The sequence below is a fragment of the Ostrinia furnacalis genome, unplaced genomic scaffold (genome assembly GCF_004193835.3).
Source record: "Ostrinia furnacalis isolate ACB-3 unplaced genomic scaffold, ASM419383v2 OfSCF1318, whole genome shotgun sequence".
NCBI lineage: Eukaryota > Metazoa > Arthropoda > Insecta > Lepidoptera > Crambidae > Ostrinia > Ostrinia furnacalis.
The window spans coordinates 344,924-364,140 of NW_021131557.1; positions in this window are offsets into that span (position 1 = coordinate 344,924).

Sequence of the window (19,217 nt, forward strand, 5' to 3'; positions counted from 1 at the left end):
AATAATATATTCACATTTTAATATTGGATACGACTGAATGTAATGTGAGATTGTCCTTCGTCAAATGATGTAGTCCAATAGTGTGACAAAATATAACCAAGATTATTGGTATCTACCTCCTAAAATATACGGGACTGCTACCATTTGACGCAGGTACTTGGAAAGCTAGCTACGTTTTGAAATGTCGTTAATATTACTGGCGTCGACTGTACGTGTGCCTGTAAGTTGATCGAGCGATTTTGGGTCTTAACGCCAGCGTAATTGAGTGCAAATTCGTCTGGTTAACAGTATATGAATGAAGTTCGTTTGCCGCTTGGCCTAATTTAGTACAGTCGCGTGTATGTGGCACCGCCGTTCGAGAGATCATGTCAATTCCCATGTACATATTCGTGCCATTTACGTATTTTTAAATTTTTGAACGGGGGCTTCTAGTAGGTGTGAGCTATTAAACTTTTCTACTCGGGCTCACCGCGACAGGATATTCGATATCTAACTTATCAATCAGATATAAAATATTGGTGTTTTCAAACTAATTTTTATAACAAAACACCATGTATTACCCTATTATAATCACCGTAAACAGTTTACATATAAAATTATCGGATTTGAATATTACTGTTATTATTTATAACAAATTAGTTTAGTAGATTCACAGTGTCCTAACGAATATTGTTTGAGCCAAGCGAAAATGCATGTTGAATTTGAGATTTTTTTACAAGAAATTTGATGAGCATTTTCATGGTTTGAATGTTAGGACGCGATAGTTTAAATATGATAATGATAGAATTTTGTAATATTTTGTATCCATTCCACGACCCTCTATGAAATAATTGTAATATAGGTGTCTATTGTCCTCTATGTCTTAAGGAATATCCGTCTTATATTTAGCGTAAGTTGCATCGATGTGGCGACGGGAGGGCTTTGCGGGTTTCTGTTGAGGACTGTACTCGGATGGAGGGCAAGGAAATGTCTGTCTAATGAGTTGAAAGAAACCGAAGTCTCTATAGTTTGTCCACCGCCGTAAGAACAACTAAGCTCGCGTATTGCACTATTACCAAGTGACACGTGATTTCTGTGTCAATTTGACATTTTCGCGACCTCGAGATGTCCTGAGGACACCATGAAGACACTTTAAATTAATTTAAACGGGATGGTCCCGCTCATAACTGGACTTATCACTCACTTAAACATGACTCACAATGAAATCGTTTCAGTACCTATACCATTAATAACAGTTTTAAATACTTTTTTTATTATTCAATACAATAAAATAACTGACCAAATTGGTTTATTGCTCTTACGGCGGTCGACAACGCGTCCCCTAAATGATTAGTCCCAAAGTAACAACATGACAGCTAACGTCACTAGTTAATCAACTATATCGATAATAACGTTGATCTCGTAACAGGACGACAGAGCATCACTATAGTTTGCGACAAAAATTTTACATTGACACTGACGTTGTCAAATATTTAAGCAGCTAAATGAACTTATGTTCATCAATATTAATCCTTTAATTTAATGTTAAAGTGACAAGATAGTTTTGGCGCAAACTATGGTCGATTCATGGGAGGGTTTCATATGAGAGAACAATGGAGTTTTACTGTATCTCTAAGTTTGTGAATTACATTTTTATGGAGAATCAGTTCACTTGTCTCTAGTATTGTCGTTTGTCATAAAATATATAAAAAATAACAATATAGGAGTTAATGAAGTTAATCATGTTATAAAGGAAGTGACAAGTGTATTAATTCAATCACAGGAAGATACATTTGAAACCATTTGATTTGTATATCACGTCTGTTCCCGATCATGATTAGTTCAAGGGAGTTTTAAGTGTTAATTGCGTTACGTTTCCCTCCGTTTGGTTTTAGTTAATGATAACTATTTATTTTACATAATCATACTACATAAGTTTATATTTAGTAGACGTTAAATGTAAGGGTTTACGTGACAAGATTTTGGATATATTTTATGCACAATAATGCATTTCGACACGTCCCAAACGGGCGACTCGACTGAATAACCTGGTACAAAACAAAACTACCCTCATCCAGTGCATTATATGATTTAAGTACCCGTGTATGTAAGTTTTGTATGATATTTTTTAAAAGTGTAAGTGAATGTACAACCAATTTTCATTACAGTCTGCTTGCCAGGTTTGTGTCGCTTCTATGAAGTGATTTTATTTAAATAATTTCCACTGAAGACCTTTTTACATTAAGTTAGGCTTAAGAGATAATTATTTAATCGTCTTATTTTTATTTATCGTATTTTTAGGCGAGAATATTAGGCAATTGTATGTAGGCATTATTAGATACATATATTGTTTTTAATATACTATATGATATGTTTTATGGAATGCTGTCTATATCGATTCTATGACGACTAATGTAGGCCTTGTATAGATTGTTTGTTTACTTTTGCATCTGATTCACTTCCACAGATCTCTAGAACTTTATCGTTTGTAAGTCGTTGTAGTGTCACCATAAATTTATCCGAAATCCTTATCTAGTGTTACACCACAGTTTAAAAATATTTTATTGGTCTGTGGTCAACCATAGGCTATAGAGTTGTTGGAACAGTAAATACTCGATTATTTATATTTTATTTAAAAATTTATATTGACAAATTATTTAAATAGAGCGGTCTTTGTTTGTCGTTGCGACACTAGATGTAAATTGATAATTCGTCTTATGTCATGTTGTATGTAGATTTTAATAGAACATTATTCTCTCTTAAAGATACTTATAATTAAAGAAATTATTATATTATATCACAGAGAATTAAATGAATGATTTTTTTTATTTTGGTTGGTTTTCTTTTATTTATTTTTAGTTCCTTTCTTTTGTAAACGACGTGCAGTATTATTGAGGGCCTAATTAAAGTATTTTCGAGACAGACATACATTTATTGGATTCATGGATTTGTGAACCACAGAACAAGACTTAACTGGAATTAAAATTTTAGAACAATTTACCACACAATCGCATAGATGTAATACTCAATAGTTTAGTTGAAACCATGGCTTCCATTTGTTTATTTTCTTAGTTTTTTTTTCATAGTTCACTTTTTCTAGTTAATTGTGTATTTTTTAAATATTAGGTATTTTTTACCGGGTAATGATAATTGGGTACTAGGAAATGTTGTAGTATAATTATAGTAGATGAAAATAAGATGTTTTTTTTATCATTTTATATGTCGATTGGTATACTTACTGTTGAATTAGCGAATCATTTACCATTGGATTTAAGGTTATAATTTAACTTAACGGTTACCAACTAGTAACTAAACTTGATGCGTAACTAAAAAAATGTTACAGAACTCTTTGGACAGATTTGTACGTTGTGGTGTTTTCTTGAAGAATTTAAGTCTTGTAGTCGGATATTTAAAATATTGTTAAGAAGTAAAGTCTCCTACTGTACGAATGCTCACGTTTTATATTTATCGGTAGTGTCCTTGTATTAATCGGTTATGAATTTATAGATGTGATAGGGCGCAAGTTGTATGTAAGTCGCATCTTAGGGCGTGCACGGTTTTTATTGGTGATAAAGTTCTTTTTTACTATTGGTAATATTGGACACTTGTTATGTGTCCGGCGGACACGTGTTATGATATCCACGGCAGTATTAATCAGTAATCTCATGTACCAACGTTGCTAATACACTTACATTACATTTAAATGACGCGTTTCATTTTTGTGAACCCAGTTTTGGTTTGGTTTTGTTTATGTTACATTGAAGGTTAAGCTGACTTGAAATGATCTAAGAATTGGGAAATACATCTAAAAGTTAATTAATTATTTCATAAATAACGGACCATTCCCGCACCTTTTTAGACAATGCTTAGACGTCTTATAAAAAGTATAGAAATCAGGCTGGTTTAGTTTAAACTTTAAAGTCTAAGGCTGAGTTGCACCAACTTTCTTTAACTTTAACAAACGTCAAAAATCCATACAAAAACCACCGGTTATCGTTATAGTTACGGTCAAAGTTAGGTAGTGCAACTCGACCTAAGCGTGCCTTCACACCACGCACCTTATTGCTTGAAGTGAAGTTACGAGACGATAAAAAATCAAGACTTGAGAAATTTTCATAATGGCAAGTCCTCCTATTGTCTTTAATCAGATGCGCCGACCAACCACCATACAAGATAATTGTAAATTAATATATTTGATGAGGGGCTCGACCGCCCCCGTCACGTTTTATAGCTTGTTTTATGTCCTTATCAAGCAACTTCGCGCGATCACTTGAAACAAGCTCCTTACCATATAAAATCATATCTTACTCAACAATGAACGTAAATCATCCCAACTAATATTATAAATGCGAAAGTAACTCTGTCTGTCTGTCTGTCTGTCTGTCTGTCTGTCTGTCTGTTACGCTTTCCCGCTTAAACCTCGCAACCGATTTTGATGAAATTTGGCATAGAGATAGTTTGAGTCCCGGGAAAGAACATAGGATAGTTTTTATCCCGGTTTTTGAAACAGGGACGCGCGCGATAAATTTTTCTGTGACAGACAAAATTCCACGCGGGCGAAGCCGCGGGCGGAAAGCTAGTAATTCAAATAAGTTGCTTCAAGCGGTATATCTGCATGTTACAGTTACTTTATTGTTTATAATCCATAATGTAGGTACATTATAAACTCTATTAATGCCCCAATTAAACTAGCTTTAGTATTTCCCGATAAATAGCCAAAGCTTGACGGGTGACCGTAAATTAAATATTAATTACTGGTTGTTGGCTAGTGACCGCTAAACGGGATATAGTTTAAACGTCGCGGAGATTTATGCCCCGGCCGTTTAACAGGATCCGTAGCGGGTTAGCATCGTTTACAGAGTGACGAGTGGGAACAGCTTTATTTTGAGGTTTGTGAAGTGTTCGTCAAAATCTAGGTATGCTTTCACTTTATTTTCCGAAGTCTGAAACTCGATTTCACGTAAAGTGGCGGTTGAAAAGTAGGCAAATAGATAGGTACGTATTTTCAAAATGACCAGCTAAATAAAACTTTCTCATAAAACTCATTTATTAAGTAAGCAGGCTTTTAAAAAGTACTTTTACACGTCCCAGTATTAACCCTACCACTGCTTTGGGACATTAAATGGGCCAGTGCTGAGAAGAAGCAGCGCAAGAAACTCAGTCAAGACTGAACTCGGAAACTCTACCTCGTGNGAAGCTCTTGGCTTGTATCTCACCTGATGGTGATGATATTAGGTTACTAGCTTTCCGCCCGCGGCTTCGCCCGCGTGGATTTTTGTCTGTCACAGAAAAAGTTTATCGCGCGCGTCCCTGTTTCAAAAACCGGGATAAAAACTATCCTATGTTCTTTCCCGGGACTCAAACTATCTCTATGCGAAATTTCATCAAAATCGGTTGCGAGGTTTAAGCGGGAAAGCGTAACAGACAGACAGACAGACAGACAGACAGACAGACAGACAGAGTTACTTTCGCATTTATAATATTAGTTGGGATCAGACCACTATTGTCTGCTATATGCTACCATGTTTGGAGGAACCTAGTCCTGAATAAATCTAAGTTATCTGGCTTAAATTGAATGCCTCGGGTATCTGTAATCAGGTCCTAACTCACGATCCTGACTCTTCAAACGCGTTATTGTTTGGAAATTAGTGCTAAGAATTGTGAATACCTGAATCGGCGATTACACGGTTTCATTCTAAGAATTCTGATATTATGATAGGTAGACGAGACAAATAACATTATATTAGGGTGGCAAGCCTAAAATACTATCTGAATACTGTTGAACTGACTGTCTTTTAGTAAAGCCTATACAGGGTGTCCCAAGTAGTGTCAAGCCGAAGCCCAGAGGTAGAGCATCACTAGAGCTATCCGAATTCACCGCGACTCATTTAAGTAACGGGTCTATTCCCACCTGTCGTTCCCACCACTGCAACTCCTGTGTAGCCAGGATCTACAGCTTGACCGCCACAAAAACCCAACCAATGAAGGTCAAGTTTGTCCCGGGGGAAAGTTAAACTGTCATTGGACCCGCAACGAAATTAATCAGAAGAACATAGGAGGAGTTCGAAATTAAGGTTCGACTTCCCTCCATTGCAAAGCGGATGACAGGTGACAAACAAAGGTTTAAAACCTTTAAGAAAAGATTATGCACCACGGACAAAAAAAGGGGGCCTATCTTATGAGCAATTAGCAACTAAGTAAGTACCNAATGTTGTTTCACTTCCTTGATTCCCGAAATTTTCAGTGCCGCCCTCGTATTATAAAGTGCCCAGGCAATTTACATTTTGCCTTCGGCATTTCATAGAGCAGCGAGCGTTTGTGAACTGACGACGCCGTTTGTAAAATGCGGAATCATACAATTTGCCTGCGACAGGTAGACGAGACAAATAACATTCTATTAAGGTGGCAAGCCTAAAATAGAATCTGAATACTGTTGAACTGACTGTCTTTTAGTAAAGCCGTATACAGGGTGTCCCAAGTACTTAGTGTCAACCCGAAGCCCAGATGTAGAGCATCTCTAGAGTTATCCGAATCACCCCCATAATAATTCTGCGATTTTTAAATGTTTTCGAGTCAGGTATGATGGTGTTAAATTTCTGTGCTTAGGCACTTTTTTGGTCACTGGCGCAAATAGATAAGGTACATGCCTGATTTTTTTATTATTATTAGATGAATAATTAATGATGTGATGCTTTATCTCTGGGCTTCGGCTTGACACTACTTTTTGGGACATCCTGTATGTACTCATTTAAGTAGCATCATAATTTAACTTACCTACTTTCTCAGACTTAATTAACTTTAACTGATCTGAGTCCTGCGTAGGCTGCTCTGTCCAGTTGCCTACATCGAGAATCTCAAGTGCTGATAAGATAAAGTTTATTAGGCAGTTTAGATTAATTCCTAACTATCAACTAGATTTGGTTTGGAGTTGGACCAGATAGATCTCTATCATTGTACCTACCTACTTTGCATTTCGTAGGCACTTTGATGATGTACTACGATTCTTACGATACGATACACCAAATAGCTACGACTCTACCTAAGTTACATTAACTTTTAGTCAATTAGGTATTGAACTCAATTACCATAGTAATGGACATGTTAGGAGAGTAGATGATGATTACCCTCATTTTTTGATGATGAAGGCATGTCTTCATATGATTTATGTCATAGCTACTATTACTTATTCTGTGCTTATAGTTCGTTTCATCCACGAAGACGCGCCCCACTAATTTTTGGTCGAGGAAAGCGCAGGGTGCAGGGAGTTTGATCCGAGCAATCCGAGCGTCATCAGTCTCATCTGTGAGCGTCATGTAGTGTGCGTGTGCACTCATGGATGATTTAGCATGTACTTACCGATAACACTCAAACATTAGCGGAAGATTGGTGGGCGCGTCTTCGTGGATGAAACGATCTATTACTTTAAAATGCTATTTCAGGATAACCGAATGAATCTACAGGCGTTCGCAGCTAACTCCATAATCATGCCCAAGCGTCTTTTCTTCCGTAATCCGTTTAAGCACCTAGTACCTACCTGTAAATTGAAGTCTAATCTTGTAACGGTGAACTGTAACGCAATTAGCCCTGTCTTTGTTCTTAGTAATTAATTCAGTCGCCTTAGCCCGTCAGTTAACCCACTATTTAATAGTGCAAATAGAGTAAAATCTTAACCACTGTAGGGCTCTTTCCCAAGGCGACATCCCATTTTTACAGGTACAGTTTTTAGCAGTAGGTATTCCGTTAGTATACGTATCTTAATAACAACATTCACACATCCCGTTCGCAGTGTCCTGCAAAGATCCGTTAGAAATTCGTATTCGGGTTTGTCATTAAACTAGACCAGTAAAATCCAGTTTATTTATTGTTTATTACACTTGTCCTACTAGTTTACAAATATTGTAGGTACCTATTAAACTTGTTCCTATACCTACCTAACTACTAATAAACTTTCTGTTTAAGGAGAAGATACATTTTTTGCAAACACGTGTACCTACCGCAAATAACCAGGTATGGTGGCAAAAAACGGGATATTGTCATGTGAACACAAGTTCAGTAGTGGGATCCCGTAAACCTGAATTGCAATGGAAAAGAGCCCTTACAGTACATGACGGTATACTTAAATAAACCCGGTTTAGTGAAGAGAAAATATTGCATCCAGCTTTATGTGCAGTTTCTTAGGCTAATCAAAATAACTCGCAGTTAAACACCCATTAAAATATTATCGCGTTAGTTAGCATGTTAATGAAAACTTGTAATTACTCGTATTGTGCAGTTAAGAAAATATAGCTATGAAGCAATTATATTGCCTACTATCGGCTTCAATAGGGATGCTTCGATTGTTACGACCTAGTCTACGAAAGTTCTACCGGCTGCGGTTTATGTAAAGGTGAATAGTAACTAGGTAATAGTAATATGATAAAACATTTAATGATGTGCTGTTATTAAGGCCGAATATAACATTACAGAAAAACCACTTGAGGTTCGGCCAAACCAACGCGATCCGCCGGCGTGCAGCGATGCCTTAACACGGTTACAATTTTGACAGTAGGTTGGTACTTAGCTGAAGGTTTTTCAGAAAAGCGTACGATATGACGATTCTTCTGAAAAAAGCAAGACCAAGACTCACGGGCTATTTTTCTGATGATGTAAGTTATTATGGCTCACTATTGTGGCCTAGATACTCAACATATTTTACGTCTTATCTTCGTAGACCTACTTAGATCTCTTTTCTATCCGGTTAACATGGAATAAGTCTAATTCAACAAAGATAGGTAGGCTTGTTCTTATAACAGTAGGCTGGCAGGTAGGGTTAATATGATTGCAGAGCGACCATCACTTCCAAGTCTGCCGTTATAACCGTATTGTGACATGTTCTCTGCATTTACCCTCATTCGAGTCACAGGCGCGCCGGTTCCGTGTGTAGTGTGTACTGACGCTATTAATCAGGTGCGATTACCCGCGTAATAGAAGACTTTTAGCCATTACAGACGTTGGAATTACACCTCTGTTGAGTTAAGCACGTGGTGTGGTTTACACGGGCCGAGGCGATGGAGACTCGAGAGAGAATTAACAGGTGTAAGTTATGCTTGTCCTTCTGCATTTTATCTTTATTGATCGCTTTTATCAATTTTACATTTTGTGCAGAGTTAATTCTTTCTTAGCATGACAGAATCAGATTATTTCGGCTATAAGCGTAGGTATGTAAGAGCTAAGCAGTTTTCTTCTCTGGTGGCTTTAAGACGATTGTGGGCTTATAAGCACAGTCTCATAAATTCCAAAAACAGTAAAGATAAAGTTATTCTAAATCTTATCTAGCAGCACTGTTAGCCTCTTTTAGGGGAGAGTTCGGTATATTGTACCGCCGGGTAAATTGTACCACCCTCATATTTCGTAAAGTATTTATTGAATGTCTGTAATTGCAACACTCAGCGATACACAACTAAAATCAATTAATATCGGCCATGTGGTTTTTGCCGTGACAAGAAACACGTGTGTTTTATTTTGAAAAGTATTTTTTCATTGTTTTCTAGTAACTTTTGACAATACATGTTTAGATTGTAATTTTGTTAAATTTAATCACAGGGTGTTTCTAATATATTATTTAGAAGCGTAAATTAGTGTGGATTACAATTATTTGAAACATTTTTCGGTATTTATAAGCTATATTTTTTACCGATTTTTTAAAAGCACTATCACCTAGTCGGCTAAATTGTACCACATCAAGTTGTATGGAACTTTACCAAAGGATTCTGAATTTTTTTTAGTAAATCATATTTTGAAGTTATAATAGCGTAGTTATGTTTGACTAACAATAAATGAAAGCAAAAGACTGGCAAAACTGGCACACTTGTACCTAAGTACAAGTGTGCATTACGATAATTGGAATTACAAAACTTGTACTCAAAATCGTGATAACGTGTAAAACAACATCGATTGTCTATGTTATTAACTACTGTTCCTCTTCGTTTCCTAATTTGTTAAGAATGTATCGTATAATATTTTGCCATAGTTTTTTTAAATTACCATTAAACTGATTTAAAATTAAGCTGCCTCTTAATTTGACAGTTTCTGATATAAATTATCACTCCACGGGATTTGACAACAAAAACTATAACGGTAACTAAGATATTTACCCTCCCGATTTCTGTTGTTGAGTTTACTGATATCACCCAGAACAAAGTGGAATGAACCTAACGTTCGACAATATTAACTGTCATTGTCAGTGCCACCGAGCGCACGTCCGTCCTCATCAAAGTTTTCGGCCGACTGAATGCCTCGCACACAGAGAGATAGAAATATGATTTCTCAGTGCGAGGAAAGGGGCAGCAATAGCGCGCGCATCGCGGAATAAAATAACGTAAGCGACAAATCGGAAATCATTTATTTATAGAAAAACCAAACTGTATTAATAAAAAAAAAACTAGCCACTTATTAGAATCGGTTATTACCTTATCAATATAAAAATTTGGGTTTCATACATTCGCCTATCTGCTTGTATAACTAAAAATAGAGTAATAGAAGGGTCATCTTTGGAATTATTTTCTATCGAGAAAATTGTTCCCATTCATGTTTTGGCTCTAGCCACATACTAGATTTATTTGTCAACTATAACATATTTCAAAATAAGAACATAAGATAAGGGAAAAGTACGATTAAAACTAATTCTGCGCTTCTTTAAAACGCCCAATATTCGCAAGGCATCACCTTAAGCACGTGGTGCGGTTTACACGGGCCGAGGCGATGGAGACTCGAGAGAGAATTAACAGGTGTAAGTTATGCTTGTCCTTCTGCATTTTATCTTTATTGATCGCTTTTATCAATTTTACATTTTGTGCAGAGTTAATTCTTTCTTAGCATGACAGAATCAGATTATTTCGGCTATAAGCGTAGGTATGTAAGAGCTAAGCAGTTTTCTTCTCTGGTGGCTTTAAGACGATTGTGGGCTTATAAGCACAGTCTCATAAATTCCAAAAACAGTAAAGATAAAGCTATTTTAAATCTTATCTAGGAGCTGTTAGCCTCTCTTTTAGTAACTTGTTGCGCCTCAGTTAGCAGAACTGGCTAAAGTTCTTTCAGATGCCATTTTTCTAGAATAGCGTCATTTTCAGAATAATTTCCACTAAAGGGCTCTGACGACCCAGTAGGTATGCATGTTTTTAACACCCCAAGAGATTGTGACGTGTAAAAGTATTCTTTAGAAGCCAACTTCCAGAAAATAAATGAATTTTATGATATTTTTATGAACGGAATAACAGTAAAAGATCTCGCACCGTATAAACCGACCCTCGCAACGACGTGGGCGATTGGACGGCACACAAAATGAGTTATCGCCGTTTTATGCGCCGGCGACGACTTAATTACCCGCGCGCTAAATAACCCGGCTCGGGTGGGTTCTACCACTTCTGCTTAGCTTTAGGCTTATTTATAGGCCGCGCTAACAAATAGGTACTAAGTTTTTAAATACAGTATGATGTAAGTCGATGCAAAAAGATATGAACTGTCTAGGGTTGTTCAAAAAGTAGAGAATGGGATATTTCTAGCCATCCCAAAAATCTGATAGGGTAGGTAGCTTAATTCTTCACTAGAAGATATTGGGTTTAAGAATTACATTCACTTGAACACGACCAGTCAGAAAGTCCTTGTTTTCTGTGGCCATCGCACAACCCTGAAGTTGCAGTGGCAGCAAATAACAAAATTCCAGCTCAATAGAAAACCGGGAAGTGGGTCAATTTTAAGTTGCAAGATTTGACGACAGACACCAGACATGTGGAAGTAATAAAAAGCTTGTAAAAAGGGTCTTAATACTCAAAAACCTATCAAATTCTCTAGATCTGACTCTCAGCTGTTAATAGCGCTTCTTCCAATTTTAAAAGTAGTAGCACCTGATATTTGAGGAAATTGCGGAGACAGAGTCATTTTTAGGCCTTTTTAAGAGTCAAGAAAATCATCCTCTTAAGTATCAAAATGATTTATTTCAGTGTGCAACTAAAAGTTTAATCACTCATATGCAAAGCTCAGTGGTAGGTCAAAGTTTTTTTTTGTTTTAAACATTGATCGCTATTTAATTAACACCTAGATTGTGTTGGCATTGCTAACTCATTTTTTATTTTCCTAGCAGAAGCTATTTTTGGTTAAAAAGCGTTAACGCCTACAAAGATTGTCATAATTTGTGCGATAGTAAAGATTATGTTATTCGATCAAAAATATATTATTAACGATTGACATAATCGCCAAAACAGCTATTATTATGCAAATTATGATTAAATGTGTTTTAATAAACTCTGGCGATGTTGTCCTTAAATATTTTTTTAAGAATAACGAGTTTCAATCGCGACATTTAAGTAACATAGTATAAACAATAATTATTACTCATATTGTTATGAGTGCATACCTACTCGTAGGTACCTACCTACAGTAAATTGTTCGATTGATATGTAGGTATAAGTACCCTGTGTGTACCTCGGCAACAGGACTGATACCCACACGTAGGTATTAATGTATCGTGAAGTGAATCGTAGCCGAATAGCTAGTCTCAGTTTGATGCAGATGCACGTAAAATCAGCGCAAATCGTACGCTCTATCGTTAATACTTAACAATTAAGAAAATGTCAATACTCTCATAAATCTAATTCCACAGCATTGAAGAGTATCAAATAGGTCACAAGTCCACCGGGCTGCCAGTTTAATATGTTATATCAATAAATATACCGCGTTTGTACGGTGGGCGTAGAATTCCTGAGATAGCTCGACTACATCTTTATAACGACCGCCCCGAAGTATCGGATTAAGCCACATTAGATACATTTTTAATCAGTTGACGCCATATTTGTCAGTTAAATTTAATAGAATGGGTTTATAATTCAGAGATTAACCGATTTCACCTCAGTGACTTGACTTTCAAGGTCTAACACGAACATAGATTATGTGATACTAAACTTGAATGAAATAGTGCTATAAGTTAGTGATATGATTTATTTTATTACTAGGCTCGACATTTGGAATAGGCTAACAAATATATTTTAGAGAACAAAGCAGTTTTACCACAGTTTTACTGTGTAATCGATAACACTTACCTACCTATTTGTACCTACTTACTTCATCATCATCATTTCAGCCATAGGACGTCCACTGCTGAACATAGGCCTCCCCCAATGACTTCCACATCGCACGGTTGATAGAGGCCTGCATCCAGTGCCTTCCTGCTACCTTTATCAGATCGTCGGTCCACCTTGGGGGTGGACGTCCCACGCTGCGTTTTCCGGTACTTGGCCTCCACTCCAGAACCTTGCTGCCCCATCGGCCGTCAGTTCTGCGTACCATGTGCCCTGCCCATTGCCACTTCAGCTTGCTAATCCGTCGGGCGTCAGTGACTTTAGTTATTTTACGTAAAATGAGGAGATATTTCTGATTTGATCTCGTAAAGAAACAACTTACTTATTACAAGAAAAAAGTCGCCATTGCATTGAGATCATTGCGCCAGAAATAGGGTTCATAAACAATGACCGAAACAGAACACAACGTTACACGTTTCGGTGTAAAATTCAAATTTCGAACTCAAGATGTGTTCACGTTCGGTATTCCACGAATAGCGGTGGCGGAGAAAACTTCAAATTTGAATGTGGAACGCTAAACTTTAGAAATGGCGGGCAAAGACGCGCCGCACTCTCATTACGGCGCGCAGTTCCGATTCCGAGGCTGGGGACGTTACAATGTAATGTTATGTACGCGACTATAGTACCTCCTATGGACCATTTTCCTGAAAGGTATGAACAAGCACAATAGGAACTAAGATTTTCGAGATACGATTGTGCTTCGTGTCCCAATAGAAAACTATTTGATACGGTTGCCAAAACTGTTAGATTAGCACTTTTTAGGGGATTTTCGCTACAGGATTTTTCGCACAAACGTTACATCGCACCAATAAAGCATCGATGGAATAAAATATCGCACAACTGAATTACCGACACGTGTTCGATATAATAAAAAAAAAATCGAACCATTAGGTAACTTTCGAAAACAAACCCCTTTTTAGGCTGAGTTGCACCATCTTAACTTAGACTGTAGACAAACGTTAAAAATCTGTCAAACTCCATACAAAAATCACTGTTAGGGTTAAAATAAGATCAAACAACAACTCAGCCTTAATGTTTTTTCGAAGGTATTCTTACTCTTTCAGTTTCATACAGGTAATATCGAAATCAAAGAGACTAGAAGACTAGAATTAAATGTGTATCGTCTCGATTCAATGAGGGCTATCGTTTTAGCGCTCACCAGTTAGCGCCACTGTAGAGTAAGGTCCTGTCACTTGCTAGTAGCGAAGACAGTGGCACCAACTGGTGAGCGCGAAAGTGGTAGGAGGACTATCGTATTTGCACTCATCAAGATGGCGCCACTGTAGAGTAAGGTCCTGTCAATCGCCAGGGGTGCCAACTGTTAAGTATAAAAACGATAGCCCTCATTAGGTAAGGATCAATAAATCCTTCGGAAATCTTTCAAGGACAGGCTCGGTAAACATGGATGACGTCGAAAGCCGAAGCCGTTAGTCGACGTAAGACGACAGCGACAATTTAGCGCGAATTAGGGAAGTGGGTCAGGCGGGAACATTATGGACCATCTTCCCACATGCACTAGTGTATGAAAACTAATGGTTTATGGTTCTATGTCGTTTGTTTTTTTATTTACTGAGAGAGAGATGAGAAATTTGTAATGTAAGGCTGGATTGCACCATCTTACTATAACATTAACCGGTGTTTTTCATCTGGAGTTTGACAGATTTTTGATGTTTGTTAAAGTCAAAGTATGGTGGTGCAACTCAACCTAAGCGAGATTTAGTTAAGGTTAAGGTCACATAGGAAAAAACATTCTTAGGTATTTTAGTAAGTACTTATTTAGAGTACAATTCTATAGAAAAAGAGGCTGGGATTCCTGAAAGTTTAATTCAAAAGACTGGTGACTGCTTCAACGCTGAAAGATTTTTCTTACAAAACCAATGGATGCAATAAAGAATTGAGTATTGTGTATTACTAAAGTAAAGAACAAAGTTATAGTTTTTCGCTTGATCTGCTGTCGTTCCCGTAAATCTGGACAGACAATTAAATTCCCATAAAATATATCACATATATATAAAACAATACTAACTTTTAGCGTAATCCGCGTGATCAGGGCGCGAACAAAGCCGTATTTACAGTAATGTTGCATTAAATAACCATCGGATTAACACGGCTTGTTCCAACAATTTCCCAAATATTAATCTATGATTTTCAAAATTAAATTAAAATTAACTCTGTGCAATTTGTGCTATATATTCGGCACAATTATTATCGTTTTTGTTTTTCAATCGGTCTGGCATTAATCCCTTAAACAATAGATTAAACTATGAAAGATTGTTTAGAAATCCTGCAAGCATTGAACTAAATGCAAAAATACGAATATAAGTGATAAGTAGGTATTTGGTTCTTGTTCTTATATTAGTTACTTCTTATAAAGTCTAATTTGCACCAAGTCTCTAAAATTTGAGTCAAGTCGTTGGGTCGAAATAAAACTTAACCAATCACAATTGGATTGCGTGATATTGGATCGAGTTTTACATCGTGTAACAGACCCCGAGTTATGCAATTTAACGATAAATAATCATTGAAAACCTTCTTTTTTGAAGTCGGTTAAAAAGCAGAGTCCACTGTGTGTCAGTTTGTCAACGCAAGGCCTGTGGACAGTAGGATCGCCGGGATTACCGATGATTTACACGGCTCAAGCTTACTGACAATGTGGACGGACGATATTTACGACGCGGTAATGTCGAGCCGCGCATAAATTACGACGGTGTTATTAAATTTTACTTTTTTTCGATGTGCCAAAAAGTTTCGGGATTCGAACCTTTTTGAAATGCCCGTAGACATAAAATAACTACACATACGTATTATGTAGAATGAGATGGATACTTTTTGTATACAGCACAAAACTGACAAAATACAAATAGAAACGGAAGAATTAGGTTCTAGGTGGTCTTGTCAGTAAGAAGCAATCTCTTAATGACTATTACAGTACGATTTTAGTAGCTTTGAATACAGTAAAGACTAATAGAGTTTGAAAACAGTAAAGACTTTCCTTTGCTATTACACATAAATCTATTTGAGAATCGCGTTTCGACAACTCATGAAAAGTTTGACCACTAGGTGTCAACTAACTACCTTTAATACATTGCGTTAAATGCTTTATCATCTCGTATTATTGACGAGCTCAAACGAGTTTTGAGTAGACCTTTAAAGATTCACTACAACGAATGGCGCCGACGCAAAACGTAATCCCACAATCGGTTTGATCCAACCCCGAAGTGTTAAATATACAGGCCGCAGCGAGTTAAGTGCTTGTGGTTTAGAACCATAGACTATAGTGTGTTAACTATAGACTATAGATTTAGCCTAGTCCATAGACTATAGAGTTGTATCCAGGCTAGAGATGCAAACTAGTGTGAACTATAAGTAGACTATAGATGCAGACTGTTCCATAGACCATAGAGTTTACATCCAGGACTTGCACACAATGCGAGATATCTGGGAGCTGATTGACACTGCGACCCGCCGCGCCCAGATGTTGATGCCATACTGATATTCCAATTGTATGCTAAGGCTGTCCGCTGACGAGCGATTATTCTGTGCTATGAAAAACTCTTGAGTCGTTATGTCCTGTTGATTAAGGAATACCTATTAGCCTCACGTCTGTGTATCAGCTTGTGGCATGGTAGAGTCCCAAAAGAATAAACGATTTGAATCTTGACTGTCTTTTTTTTTTTCAAAATATAACTTGAATGACACGTATTTCTGTTCCATCGGTTCAGTGTGATACCAAATTAAGTTAGAAAGATTCGAATGCATGGAATTAAGCATTTTAAAAGACACACAAACGTACACAAGTTCTTAGCGGTTCAGAAATGCAAGTATAAACTACCTACTTCGAGAAAATACTCTAACTCATCAAACTAACTTTATTTCTGCAGTATTCGAACCCGCAACCGCGTCACTAAAATCATGAAGCACTAGAATTCAATACATAAAGTCGTAAGTCCGCAACTGTCCTTAAACTACCTGCAGGCGGAAGGCCTTACGCAACAATCTATTAGTAGAATCAGTGTGCTTACCATGAGTTTACGTTAGGTGAGCTCGCTAGCGACTGCGTAAAAAATTGACATTAAATGTATGACATATTGTGCAGCGCCTCTAGCTGCTACTTTCAAGAAATAAAATCTTCATAGATTTTTTTGACGTACTCGCAAGCGAGCACATCGAACGTAAACTCATGGTAAGCACACAGCTGGGCAGTCCTGAATGAGGAGGCTCGACGGCGTGTGCATAACAATCGCGGAAGGCTCTTGGGCTTGCCCACTTTCTTACTTCTTCCTTATACGTCGATTAGTTAATAAGTATTTCTATAAATCCCTGATTAACCACAAAATCTCAAAAACTATAACACCTGAAACAACTTGAAATTTGACAGGTTCCTCCTTGTAGGGTGTAAACGGGGTCCACGCGTAAAAAGTCGCGGGCGGCCATTTTTTGTCTTGAATGACAGACTCTATTTTAACGCACAGCTAGAAGTAACCAAATCTAGAAAGCTAGAGAATCCGCTTTGTAAACCATTTTAGAAATTGCAACTTTGAAAATAGCATATCAGGCGATACGTTTTCAATCCGATACAGTTCAAGAAATTCTTCGAAATCACCGTAATTCCAACTACGAAGATTTTCCGATAATAAGCATGCATTTCCCGCGCTTTTCACATTCTGCTATACAAATATTTTACGTGATAATTTGCATTTTGTGAAAGGAAAATATTACATTTTGAATGCAAGCAACTTACTCGCAGTTTTAATTACTTTCATAATTATTGCGTTGGTATTATCGGCTATAATAACTAATAATTACACAGGTGGTCAAAGCATGTCCGAATGCAAGATGCAAAGCTCAAATTAGGAACGTAAAGGCCAAAAAATACTAATCATCATCACACTGATCATCACTTTTCATCGGGTGACATGAAGGCTACGTCACGAGCTTTCCTGTTGTGGTTAAAAAAGCTCTGAATACTAATAAAAAAAACTCATAAAACGTATTTATTTCTGAAAATAGGCTTTAAAAAGCACTAATGCTTTTGACAGTGCTAGCAGCACGGTCAGCGTGTCTAAATTTGCGTTACATAAATTAAATATTAATAAATACATCACAGACGTATATCGCGCCGTCGACAGTGGTGACATTACAGCGAGGCATTAGATAAGATAGATAAATAGAAATAGTTTATTGACACAAAATTATTACATTACAAGCATTATGCCATCGCAAAGCTGTTTGCGTAAGCAGTAGGTAGTTAGGTAATTATATCCCGTGAGAAGACAAATCTGTGGAGATCATATCTCACCTGATGGAAAGTGATTATCAGGCCGAAGGTGGAAGCAAACTTCACCCGGAACTTAATAAATATTCACAGAGGAACTGGCTATCAATGCTGTTAACATTGTGATAAGGGTACTTTACTTACCTGGCACTGATGATTAATAAATTCTATTTCTCAATTAGTAAAATGTTGAAAAGGTGATTGAGTTTCTTCTGCCACTTATGATATTTCCAGGTGGTGATATAATAATATATTATGATTAATAAGTATATCAAGATAAGTGTTATCTAGATATACTTATTAATCAGGGTATTCTATCTGTTCAATTTAGCATGCATAAAAGCTTAACAACAGTAGAAGGTACATAATACGTTTCACAAGAATCCAATCATAGTGCCAACGAGGAGCTGTTTTTAACAGAAAAAGCTTTTAACAAAGCTTACAAGAGCCTTAATTTGCAACAGACGTAAAGTAGGTACTCGTACTATTCAGAGAAACAATAATAATAATTTTTCAAGTTGTTATTAAAGTAGTTTTTCCTTCGATAAAATAAAATTCAAGTATCAGAGAATTTCGTAAAAGTAAAACCGATTAAATAAATCTATTTCTGAACCAATTGTACACAGTTAAAGTAATTTAAAATCCGTTTTAAAAGTGGCGTGCTAATTTGCTGGACGACAAATATTTGGCGCTAACTAAATCAATCGAATAGAATCGGCCATTTTGTTGTCATTTTGTCAACTTGGCGACGGCTGGTAATGAGGCATCGGGTAGGGCTGTGTTCCACTTGAAGATGTCTGAATTTATTCAAGTGCTCATTATAGATTTGTTGCTGAGAATTTTTAATAGTT